Below are 13,543 nucleotides of genomic sequence, written 5' to 3'. Positions count from 1 at the left end.
ACCACGTTTTCGCATCTAAACCGAATGATACATGTTTTTCCGTCTGTCTGTAAAACGACGCAATCGGTACACATAAAGTGCTTGCCACAAATTAACCACGATGATACCTTTCTGATATCGTTAAGGGGCATATACCGTCACACAAACTCTGGTCATCCTCGCAGAGGCTTTTGACAAATCATCGGACAAAGACGGTCATTGCCTTGCGCGCTTTCAGATGCGCTTCTGCGGCCATCTGGAACGCTCTTCCGATATTAAGAAGCCACTGGAGCTATGCACTTTTAAATCTAGATTGAAAACGTATTTCTTTAGAACTGCTTTTTGTGTTTAGTTGTTTGTTGTCCTTCCCCCACACCTTCGATCAGCACGGTTGGCTACGTACGGTGCGAAAGAAGCTCAACCTACATGCACATACAAAAACAAAACCACCACTGATGCACGTGTATGTATAGCAAGTTAATTCCTAACAGCGAAATATATCAATAGAGTGTGGAAATTAGGTAGAATTTGTGGTACACAGTAATATAAGTACTAGGCATACAACATTTAATCCCTCCTTGGGATTCGATGAATTGTCAAAGTTCAATGTCAACATGTATTTCGAGTTTATTTTTTATTACATCATCATCAATGTAGTGCCTCTAGTGGCTGCAGGGTTCATAGTAAACATACCACGTGACATACAATATAGAGGATCCAAAGATAATGGATTCTCAAATTCGCAAATCGATGCATGTGTCGTGTGCATAAGAAACAATTTGAATTGATCAATCCATGCACCTGCAATTAGCCAGAGGTCATTATATGTATAGTCTGGCTCTGGCCATGGGAATGTGTAATTGTCACTGGTTGTCCGGAACATCCAATAGAGTTGAGCAGCGCCCTGAGATATTTTAACTTTTTTTTTATTTGAACAGCACTTGCTCCAAAAGTCATTGTACGTTATAATGGGTTTGTAAAATTGTCAAACAAATACACTTTGTCTCGGAATACATCGCCGTAGTAATGTGGCTAATGTAGCTCTCTGGTGTGTGTTTTTGGATCAAAGCCGTCCCCGCGTGTGGTTCGAATCCAGCAGCCACCCTGATTAATACTGCGGGGTGCAATATCGCCGCCACCGCCACGTGCCGCCTGCCTCACTGTGGACGTTAAAGAATCCTTAAACTTTCGTCGCAGTATCGCGTGCCACTGTCAGGGTGCCATTTTTTGCCAAGTTTTAAAATGACATCGCAAATCATTGTAATCTATCGGGATTGTACGGAGCGATCATCGACTCCTCTAGCAGAATAATAATGGACATTTGCAGGCAAGGTGCCGAGTCACATTGTGTGTCGAAAGGGACAGCTGCCACTGGGGGTGCCCTATCAAAAGTTTGAGATGAGACAACCTAGCGAATATCAAGGGCGCTCTTGTCAAAAAAACAAATAGTTCACGTTTGACCGCGAGTGTCGTTCAGCCGGAAGCCACATCCAAGAGGGCTATGCAGCACAGCTGCGAAAACATATTTCGTGGTGATTTCGCATGCTTCATGAAATTGGCATTCTTATAATCGGTGTCTTACAGGCGCGCATATACTTGCAATGTTGTGAGACCACTTTTGACAGTGCCAATTACATTTGATGACACGCGGTGTATGATGAGAGTGGGGATTCCATGGGCAGTCAGGGCCTTGCTTGTCAGCCTCGGTAGAGAAGAACCTCTGAGTGCAGTTCGATAGGTTTTGTGGATCCGGCTCTATGTCCTGATGTCCATCATTAGGAGGAGCTCTACTACAACCACTTCCCATTTCACCAGCCTCAATTCATACACAAACATTGACCAATCACAAAGAGGTTATGCCAACAGAAAATCATTGTAGGCAACGAGCAACTGGTACCTCCACAGTTGTAACGTCCCATCAGTTCAATAGACAAATCCTTTCTTGTAAAGGGATTGTGCGCAGAGAATATGACCCACGACATGTGTGTGTATATGTGTTTACACTGGCTGTCCAATGGGGAGACTGACTGCTCCCATAGGAATGTGGAGTTTCCACCACTGGCTCAGGGCTGCCAACAAGAGACAAGTAACGCCCACGCTTGTGTGAGCAGGGAGACGTGGACTTTTAGGCTTGTGTATATTGTATGTATGTATATATAGACAAAGACAAAGATCCCCAAAATAATGTTCGCGAGCACCTATTAAGGCACGCACAGCACCCGAGGGGGTGGGTGGTCAGCACCACGCCCGGCCGCCTTTGTCTCCCCAGTGGCGATGTTTACACACTGCACCAGATGCTCATTTGAGGCTGAGTCGACCTAGGGGTGTCCCGGGACCCGTTTCGATAATCGCCACTGTTATTGGCCGAGAGTGGAAATCGAACATGGGTCACCGGGTTCAAAGCGCAGCGCGCTAACCGCTACACTCCCGCTCCCACTATGTATATATATACACTATATATACACAAACACACATATGCTACATTCATCCGGTGCCTGTTGCCAGGGATTATATGGGTAAATTTAATTTAGCTCTAGGGCAACTGTAATGTAATATGTATCGAGCACACTTCATTATGCTAATACAGCTCTATTGGACTTACTACAAAAAAAAGAAGTCAATTGGCAGTGAACTTGACAGTTAACTGTAAAAATAAGCAAGGCCAGCAGTGACATTATTTTCCTAAAATCAGAGAAGAAAAATAATTTGCAAAAGCCGCAACCAAAAAAGGAGAACATTTGAAGGTTATTTTTTTGTTTTATAAAAATAAAGACGATTTGTTATTGAAATAAAAGTTATTTGTGCACATGTCTTGAGGCCGGTCTGCCTTGTTCAGTCTCCGAGACACAGAGACAGAGTGAGAGAGAGTGTGAGAGTGTTATTGTAAGGGTTTGACGACTCCACGAGAAGGTCACCATCGGAGAAAACCCTCACGTGTTTCGAAATCCGGCGGAGCGGTGTCCATCGCAGCGGTGCCCCAAGAGTCCGGCGACCCGAGTTCGACTCCCGGTCCGGGCCCCCTCCCCCCTTCACCAATGCGCACTGACTGGCGTGGTGAAGTATGTTCAAACTACCGCCGGGATTCATCTTCTTGGTTCTTTCGGTAAAGTCACGTAGAAGTGAAATAATAAAATCATAAAAATAAAACATCATAAAATAATTCTCACGACGTTTCGGCCACAACGCAAGCAGCCGTCCTCAGGTGAAGAACAGGTGTGTCGGAAAGACAGCGTCTGAATGAGCACCACCAGGCTTGGCAGCGTATATTTAAGCTGGGTTGGAGGGGGGGAAGGGGCGCCCATTCAGACGCTGTCTTTCTGACAGACCTGTTCTTCACCTGAGGACGGCTGCTTCCGTTGTGACCGAAACGTCGTGAGAATTATTTTATTATGTTATATTTATATTATTTTATTATTTCCCTTCTACGTGACTTTACCGAAAGAACCAAGAAGATGAATCCCTGCAGTCACGAAAGCTTTAAATCGAAAAATACCCCCCAGGACTGACGCGGTAGACACGTGGAGGCCTTCATCCAGCAGTGGACTGACAAAGGGCTGAACATCGTTTAAATCTGCTGGCGCCGTGGATAGAGCGCTTGACTCGCACGTGTATGGAAGTATGCGTCCTTTATCCAACCAGGAGATGAAATGAACCAATGTTGAGGCATGAAACGGCATCGGCTCGCATTGGCAAGGGCGACCCGGAATCGGACGAATGTGGAACTTCCACTTCTGGTTGAGGGCCTCAAACAAAGATGAGCAATGTGCAACTCGGCAAGTGAAGATTCACACGCCCACTCGCACTCAAGGAGCCGCACACGAATGTATAATCCTTGGTCTAATTGTTATCTTTTCATTCCTCGAGTTTTGTTTGCTCCCGTGAGTCTAAATGTAAAATGAGGCAATCATCACACCTCACCTCGCAGACGTCCCTGCACAAAAACACACATCGCAGTGCCGTTTGCGTTTTGTAAAACAATGTTGTTTCGTGGTTGATACGCCCAACATATGTTTGCGTATCATAGAAGGTAAAGGTGCAGCCCTGCAATTGCTTGCTAACACCACTGCTGGTAGAAGGGGGCAAACATCAAGCGAGCTATAGATCGCCCATCCCGAGGTTATTTGGCCTACTCCTCTACACTGGGCAGATCATTTGGAGGAGTTAGTAGGAGTACCCACATTTTATCCCACCGCTCGTCACCTGCCGATTGGGCAAGGCGTTGTTGTCATCCCAATATAAACTTACCCCTTTTTCAGCCGCTCTGCAACTCGGGAGTAATGTTTGTCACATTGCAATCCAACCAAAATCTATGTTTTTACTTTAATTCCCAGAGCAGGTATTCAGCCAAAAATCATCACATGCATGTGAGCACATTGCCAACACGCTCAACATCCAATTGATTCAACGATAAGTGAAGTTTAATTTATTTATTTACCAGGTAAGGCTCACTGTGGTATATTGCTTTTTTGGAGAAGCGACTTGGCCACAAATGTGTAGCAGCCAAATACTCTAAACACATGTTTCTAAATGTGAATGGAAAACCCGGAGGACCCGGAGAAAAACCCACGCGACCACGGGGAGAACATGCAAACTCCAAAAATACATCAGGCATCAGTGTCGGGATCGAACCCACGAGCTCCTGCATACCAGGCGAGGTAGTTAACATCTCGTCACTGTGGCGCCTTATCTGAAAAGAAAATGGTAACAATCCCCACTAAGAGTGAGAGTCAAGTCCAAGCGTGTCCGTGAACTGGGCTCACCACAGGATGGCCGCTGTTGACGTCCCATATTTTATTGACTCCGTAGGGATTCATGGGCTCAGTTGACCCCCGAACGAAACTGCAGAAACGCGCGGTCGGATTATACGTAGCAGCACAGCGCACAATGCAGCCGCCCGGCCAGTTGTGAACAAGTAATTCATTTTTACAATGTTGTTTTAGGGATTATGACGCTGAAATTGGGCACAATTATAGTTGAGTATATGACTCTGGTTGTTGTCAGCCTCTAACTTCCCAATGCCAGGCCAAGGCTTTTCCCGTTTTCTTCCGTTCCTGACCTTCGTTGTTCTTGCCCAGCCAAGTGACCTTAAATCTCACAAACCATTTGAAAAAAAGATTTGACTGCCTAAAAACTGAGAGAAAAACGTTTCACTTTGTCATTCCTAACCCAGGTGTATTAATGTTTTTATCTGGAAATTCTGAAGGATGATCAATCTAAATGTGACACCGGGTTTTAAAAGCCCTGACCCTAACCTTGTGGGTTATGGACCAGCCCTTAATTTTGGCGGAAAACGTAAAAACAAATGTACAGCCTGTCTCTGTGAGCGTTTCCACGTGAATATTTTTGCAGGGCGATGAATGAAAACATTTCTAATTTGTGTCCCCACATTGTGGGGAGGGATGGTGGGGAGGGGGGGGCAGGCGTTTCTGTAAAACTTTGTTGTTTTTAAAAACTATGGATATGAACGTTGGCCCCACATCGGGATTCAAAGGTGCTGAGCTCAAATGTTACGTTTTCAATCCGGCGAACGAATGCGTCACGCGTTGCCAACGGAGCATTATGGGTAAGGGGAAATACAGCAGAACTCTGCTTTGTGTCTCCCCACACAGTACTGTATATATATAAACATATTTGTTCGCCCTTCAGCCTAATTGGCTTTCTACCCAAATATTACCGAGCAGCATTTGTTTAAGCGTGGAAACTCTGGACTGGTTTTGACCCTTCTGGGTCGCATCAGCAGAGTCAGGCTTGCAAAACAAATGGCGCTGGGCTGCCAGATGCTACTGGCAAGAGCACTGCATCTAAAGTAACCTATTCATTTGGGCCAAGTCGGCACTTCCGATTAGCACGGTTGGCTAGGTATGGTGCGAAAGAAGTTCCACGTACATACGTTAACGCGCTGGGTGGCACCGCGGTTTCAGCTCAAATCCCTATTGGCGGTTGAATCAGCCCATCATCTCACCAGTAGCAATAAAATAACCATTGCTTTGTGGGAAGCCAGCAGTTGTTGTTCTATGGATAAGACAACCTCCACCGCAGGAATGTGTAAATCCAACTGCTGGCTTAGGACCAGCAGCAGAGATGAGAACAGGCACCGAAGTTAACTTTGAGCAGGGGGCCACTTTCACTTGTCTTTGCGTAGTTACTTATTCGTATGAGAAGTTGGAAGACGTGAAGAGATTTGGATTTTTCCGAGTTAAGGCCAAAGCGCTCCCCACTTTCTCATCATTACCTAGGGCGCCCCCCCCCCCCCCCCCCACAGGATCGCCCCCAGGAGAAGAGGATGATTGTTTAAGTACTTCTCGATGACGGATGGTTTCCAACTGCTCCAAGCACCCTCGGTCAGAAGGGGCAAGTTGGCCTTCTCTATGTATTATTATTTTTTCGTTTGCCCTTCCCCCTCCTCCCACTCCTCCTCCTCCCTCTCCTCCTCCACCCCCCTCCTCTTACTTCTCTCTTTTTCCCTGTCCCACACCGCACCACCGCTCCCTCCCTTCTTCCCTCCTCGCCTACCAAGCCACCCGCCCGCACGCCCCGGCCGCTGACACCCGCAGTATCTCCGCCACGGGCGCCGTCGTGTCACGTGTCTGGGCCGCGCGTGAGCGATCCGTCGGCCCTTTCGCCCCATCGCTTATCACGCCACTTGAACCTAAGGTCGTTGGTCAGCGTGCCTGGGGGGGGTCCCGTGCAGACAAATCGCTCGGGGAACAGATGCCGCCCGCTCTCTGTGCGGCGCTGGCACTGAGGGGCGCAGACCAGGCTGGGGGTGCGAATGCGCTAGCGGAGGATGTCACCAATGACCAATGCCGGATTATCCCGGTAGCAAAAGTATCGACAAATGCTACGGGCCCCGCACTTTCAAAGGCCCCGCGCTAAATGCTTTCAAGCTATCAATTCCGGTTCAGTGATTCTGCACTTGCTTTATTACTATAGTACTATACTGCCTTCAACTTATATGAACCACTGGGTGTTTAAGGTGAGCGATTTGTCATATTATCTGGCTGTATAGCAAATGAAAACAATGCAATTACTTTACTGTGCAAGTTTAAAATTTGTGTTTTAATATTTACGTGTTTTTAAAATATTCAGGGCCACTTTATAACATGTGCTACAGGCCCCGCACCTCGCTTCATCCGGCACTGCCAACGACGCTCCGAGTCTTTGTGACGTCCGTTCGAAGACGGCCACGACAGACGTTTGGGCCGAGTGAAATTGCGGCAAGAGCGCGCCGGGCGGGCAATCGGAGGGTCGTGTGTGCGAATGCTGCTTGAATTGTTCGGAGGTGGAGGGGGTGTCAATGGAGCCCATCGTTGGCTAAAATGGGTGCTTCTTTGTGGAAAGTCAACAGTGCTTCGTCCTGTAGGTAAGCTGGCCCTTGGATCACAGCAATGCGGGATATTGGGCTGTCATCAGAGAGGAGCGCTTGCCCCCATTCTTGTGAGCGTAGAAACACTGGCACGCGAATATAAACGTCACGTGAAAAGTTTAAGATATAAATCCATGACAGGAAGCAGGGAGGAGGGTTCAAGCCGTGGTGTGAGTTGCAATTCAGAGGTCGCCAGTTCTGTTCAATTCTCCAGCTGCGTGGCCGTTGTGCAAGTGGGACTCGTTTCTTACATCCATCTGTGTGCAGCCAGAAGTATACCTTGCTTACGCCCACAGTCGATCTGTAGTGAGCGTGCGGTGGGGTAAAGTGTGGGTACTCCTCATTGTTACAAGACTACCGGCGTTCGGACGTTCGAAGTGGACTAGGGCTGAACGATTTGGGGAAAATATCTCATTGCGATGTTTCTGACAGATATTGCGATTTTATTTGTGATAATTTTTTAAAAGTCAAGCTTCAGTTCAATATTCACTGCGTAACAGATTTAAAACATGTGATGGAGCATTACCACATGATACCATCAAAATATGAACTGCTCTATATATTCCAATGCAAGGATGAGAACTTAAAATATATGAATTGCTTCCAAAATGTATTTATTAAAGTCTTTTAATTAAAATAGAACAATAAAAAAAAACAATTCCAATGAAAAAGTAATAGGACTTTTCAAATCGCAAGAAATTGCAGCCTATGCGATTTGCTCATCGCATTGTTTCAAATTGCGAATTGAAATCGATTAATCGTTCAGCCCTTAAGTGGACTGCGTCCCGACCCCCAAAGGAACGGCGCCACCCCCGTTCCCCCCGTGATCCATGGATTAAACAAACCACCGGACACGTCGGTGCGGCAGCAACAGCGGTGTGCGCGAATTCTGTCGCAAGAGGTCACACGCTTGGCGCACAGCGGTCCGTCGCTAGCTTTGCGTGACGAACGAAGGAATAACCAGCGTGGAAGAGAAGGCCAAAATGCCCTCTTTCGAAGCAGATCTCTGGAGCTCTCCTCGAGTGGAGGCGCTTCTGCAAGCAGTGGTGCGGTGCAAGAGATTGCAGGGCTGCGTTTTCCCCGCGGCAATTCACGCGCACGGCATCTCGTGTGCACAACAATCCATCCCCACGCGTGCGGAGCACATGGCCGGGCCACTATTGCGAATGGGTCCATTCATTATACAGCTGCCCCCCGCCCTCCAACTCCTCATCCTCATCCTCCTGCCGCCATAAATTACCCCAACCTCCCCAATCTCCCAACAGGCTGGCGGACGTACACGTCACAGCCATATGGGCCCTCCCCGCCGCTCAATGTGCGCTCGATGTATTGCTCCCTGAGTCTACGTGGCTTCGAGTGGACTTTGGGATGCAGCGGTCGCGGCGCGATTGCCATTTCAAAATAAATAAGCAAGAAGTGGCCACGTGGTTGGCACTTGCAACGCAGGCCCGTCGCGATGGTTGCGTACGGGCACAAAGCACACGAGCCAGCGATATCCAGATCTTTTCGCGGACAGCATTGACACTACCTCGTAGCGGAACAAATGTGTCGGAGAGCATGTGCTTGTTTTAGTCAATGGCTTCTTCTGCAGGGCAAGAGATATGGGACAAAGGGAATGCGCTTTGAATCCACTCGGAGCTTGAGAATACATTTTAGAATGGGAAGCATTGAGAGCCACAACATCGGAGAGTATTGTTCTTGCTCAGAGAGGTAGGTCGGAGTCAAAGGTTAAAATGCAAGTCAAGGGCAGACTCATGTCGCCATCACCTTCAGGCGCAATCAAGTGAGCAGCAGCACCACTCTGTCAAAATCAGCGGTGATTGTCGTGTGGAGAGATCGGCACAATCATGGGAATGCCGTATTTGCGTCACTCAATGAAGACTCCTGCCTGAGATTAGCACTCCTCAGGCTTCTTGCCTAAAAATGAGAACACTTTTGTTCCAGTCAAGGTTCTCTGGTGGACACGTCGCGCATGTTAGAACGGAGCGGAAAAACGATCAGAACGAGCAATGTGGTTCAGAATTACAGGGCAGTTGATTGACATGGGACAAGCTCCGTTTCCTCCCCACCTCCATCCTAATTGTATCCCGATTGTGCGATCAGCGTGATTTTACGTGACAAATAATCCATTCAGATCTCTCATAAAGCAATGAAACTTTTGTTGTCATGGATGTGGGATCTATATGGCTATAAACATGAAATTATCAATTTCTAACATAAAAGCTGATAGCCTTTAAAGATCGTACACTTCATCAGCATTCGTTTATGCAAGCCTCAACGCTGCTGCTGAGACACTGAACCTCAAAACCGGTCCAGACTTTGCTTGTATTAAACCAATGTTGCTGAGAAGATGCACTCCCAGAAGGCTGTGCGGCCAATGGGATGTTGAGGGACAAATATTGCTGATGTATTTTGTTGCTGGCACTCTCCACAATGACGCTCATTGATTATTACGTGATCTGAACTCCCGTGACTAAATTCACAGGACCCTTAATACCCATTATATGTTTACAGCATATCATGCGGGAACCACATCAATCACCGGGCAGTTTTGGCTCAAGTCAATGTTGAGTGGGCTGATCACCGGGCTGTACATCCACCCCGCGGGAACTGACCAACTTGCTGTAACCAGGGCAGCCAGATTGTTTGCGGGTAAATAGTGGCCATAACACTGCAGAGAAGAGTGCAGCACAGATAAGATGAGGAATTCTTGAAAAATAGATTTTTTGGAAAATTTCATGACGGATTAAATAATTACCCAACTGTGCACAGCCGACCATAACACGTGGTGAGTATCATTACTATGGGTGGCAGGTTGGTGCAATGGTGTCACTCATGCCTCACGGCACGAAGTCCCTGGGTTCGATTCCCACCTTGGATGTATTTCTGCGTGTGGGAATTGTGTGTGCTCCCCCTGTTCAGCGTGGATTTCCTCCGGGTTCACCGCTTTCTTCCCATAGCCAAAATCACGCATGCAATCTCACTGTTCTGACCAAACGCAATAATCATAATAATTGGTTTGGCAATACATCAATTGAGATCACGCACAGCAACAGCATCGCCCTCTACTACGAAGTATTGGCAGGGCCTTCGTGCAACAACAACAACAACAAAATAAGTCCCGAGACTCGGGGAGACTTCCCTCGGCAAACGCGCGTCATAATTAAGAACAACAATCATAATCATCGGGAGAAAATGAGAGGGTTATTGAAGCGCGGCAACCTCGAGTGCAGCGAACAGATTTCACGGACGTTAAGCGGAACGCCATCAATCGCCGCGCACACAGAACGCGCGGGGCTCACCTGAAGGCTGGCGAAGCAACTGGTTCGCTCGTTGATTTTTGTTCCCCCGAAACACCGCAGGCTCTCAATTGAACTCCGTTAAGCTGCGACTCGAACGGCGCGAGAAAAAAATTCAATTGCAGATCCCAGCAGAGCACGGCGGAGTCGGCGCGAATTACAGCGAAACTGCATTCAACTGGGAGCGACAGCCACAGTCATAAAGTCATAACCACAGCTAGCGCGGAGGCGAATGACAAAACGTGTTGTCATTTTGAGGTTTTTATGCTCTCGCGGGGGAATGCCCGGTTCAGAGGTTGTCACCGTAATCTCCGCGACTCCGTTGCGCGAGTCGAAAGCCCGCGGGAGCGTATTTAATAGCCCGTACGGCCCACTGCACGTGCTTGCAGGAGTTCTTGAGATCGCGGTGTTGTGCTCTCCAAATAAAATCCATTGCTAGTGCCAGGAATATTCTTAATTCTGGTTTGGCTGGTGCTGCGCCAGAGCATTTGAACTTGCAATTGGAAGCGCTTGATCACATCCCATTGGGGTGTCGACTCCGCCCATCAGCATGCCTCTCTGGGTTAATGATTCCAAAAAACACAGGATGAGATGGTACTATCCTTTGTGCAAGCACTTCCAAGAGTTCATGAACAGTGAGCCTGGTTGAAATTTGGGGAGCGCATCGTCAGTAGTGAACCTGTAGTGAACCTTTGGTTCCTAGGGTGTTTCGGCCTTTCATACTATACACCCTCCCCAAAGGCGGTCAGCGACAGGTGATCAATCCTACGCTTGCGTCCCATTCCCAATTAGTCATAGGAGTTGCCTTGTTGGGACTATGCATGGCAGGGGCGTCCTCCTCCCTGAGTCCAAGCATTGTTGACTGCATACCTCCTGGCCCTCTCACTTTGGGGCCCAGCTGGGGTCCACTCTTTGGGAGGTCATCGATGGTAGTAGAATGAAAGTGATATGGCCTCGCACGTAGAAATGTGGAAATGCCACTCGTGGCTCAAAGATGTGAATGGGAATAAGTGGCATCTGTGATCAATGGAGAGCGGAGAAACCCATGCAAGCGGTGTACATTTCAATTCCCGTGAGAGGTCATTTTCTCCAGAGGATAACCACTGCGGTCTTCCCAGAAAGTAATTGAGCAGCCCTGCCATGACTTGGTCACCACACTGCGGGCATAAGGGCCTTCAAGAGAGTGAGCTGGAGAGAGCTCCTGTCGATTGTATGTGGGTCTATTCTTACATGCCAGCCATACGTCTTGCAAGAGGTGATAATCCCCACATTTAATCCCTACTGTGGTGTCCCCATTTATTACAGCTGGGTGGACAGGGATTGGGGGGGGAGGCAGGTGGAGTAAGAAATTATCCACGTTTCAAGTGTCGTACTGACGTTGAGAGAATGAACCGGCAACCTCTGGATTACTCGCGAGGATCTCCATTACAGCAGGCAAGCATCACTCACAAATGGGTAAACATTTTATCGACCTTGAATGGGATGATAGGTTGCAGATTTCACACACGCAAGTTTCATGTTATGTATGGTGTTGACTTATATTGCGACATTATTTTGCCGTCACAGAAAAGCCCGTGTGATTTGCACGGGAAATTCAAATAACAAAGGCATTCGAAAGCGCGAACAATTCCCCGCTGCACGCTCAACACCTTCAAAAAGAAGCAATTCGCGCCGGCGATGCGTGCGGAAAATTCTAGAATCAACGCACGGAATTTCGCAGGAATGCCTATGGGGGGGTTGGGGGGGGAATTCGGCAGTGGCCGTTGTCGTCAATTGCTCCTCGGTGCGAAACGATCCGGCGTGCGATTGAACGATGGCGCCGCTTCGCAGACAGATGCTGTCAGATTCACAGCGACAACGGAACAACCCGTCACAAAGTGAATATTTCCAGCCGGCTCGCATCAGCGGCTCCGATATTCGTGACGGCGTGTTATAAACCGCCGGGAATCGCTACATCCACAAGTTTGAAGGCGGCGGTAATTTAATAATAATTTTCACGGCTGTCTCGATTTCAAAATTCATCCGTGAAAGGTTCCCGAAGCAACAAGGCGCAACAGACGTTCATAACGTGTTTAAAAACACGAGCATACTTTGTAAATTACAAAAGAAAATCTAGAGCTTGATTTTTTTTGTTCTATTGAAGCCAGGATAACAAACATTATTGTGTAAAGATGTGACCTCAATTCCCATTTTTTCTAGTCCGGTCACGCAGTGTAATTCACAATCAAGCCTAAGTGGCTCTTGTCTCAAATGAGCAGTACCATGTTGCTGCTTGTCTGCATTAGCGACCCTGAGCCAACGATTTAAATTCTGCCCGGATAAATCTCATCATCATCATCTGTTTTTATTATTTATACTATACCTCCTATGAAGTACATTACAGAGTGCCACTACAAAGGGGAATTCAAGATAATTACTCAGCAAGGCAGTGATTGCAGACAACATACACAATGCGGTGTAGTCGTACCGAAAAAACCTAAGAATATGAAAATACATTGAAATCGAAACTTGTGCTTGAGATTGCGCTCTTTTTGGCCCACTTCATTTCAGTTAGTCGTACTTTTTGTGTAAAAAAATCAAATCGTGTCTCTCCATCGGGCGGCTACTGGTGCCTCCACTCAAAATAAATTGGTGCTCATTTGTTATTTGTGCCGATTACGAGCCATGCCCTTCAGCCATCGTGTCACCCATTCCGGCAGATCGTGGGGGGCGCCACGTGGCCAGATGTTGTCTCCCTCGCCTGGTCTACAGGAGGTTCTGTGTTAGACGTCGACCCTGACGCCTGATGTATATTTCGAGTTTGCATGTTATCCCCGTGGTCGCGTGGATTTTTCTTAGGGTCATCCGGTTTTCCCTCCACATTTAGACAGACGCGTTTGGAGTATATGGCTGCTCTAAA

This window comes from Lethenteron reissneri, chromosome 34 (genome assembly GCF_015708825.2).
Source record: "Lethenteron reissneri isolate LAM-NWPU_2019-01 chromosome 34, ASM1570882v1, whole genome shotgun sequence".
In the NCBI taxonomy this organism is placed as follows: Eukaryota; Metazoa; Chordata; class Hyperoartia; order Petromyzontiformes; family Petromyzontidae; genus Lethenteron; species Lethenteron reissneri.
The sequence above is the reverse complement of the archived record's forward strand: the minus strand, read 5'-3'. Positions refer to the sequence as shown.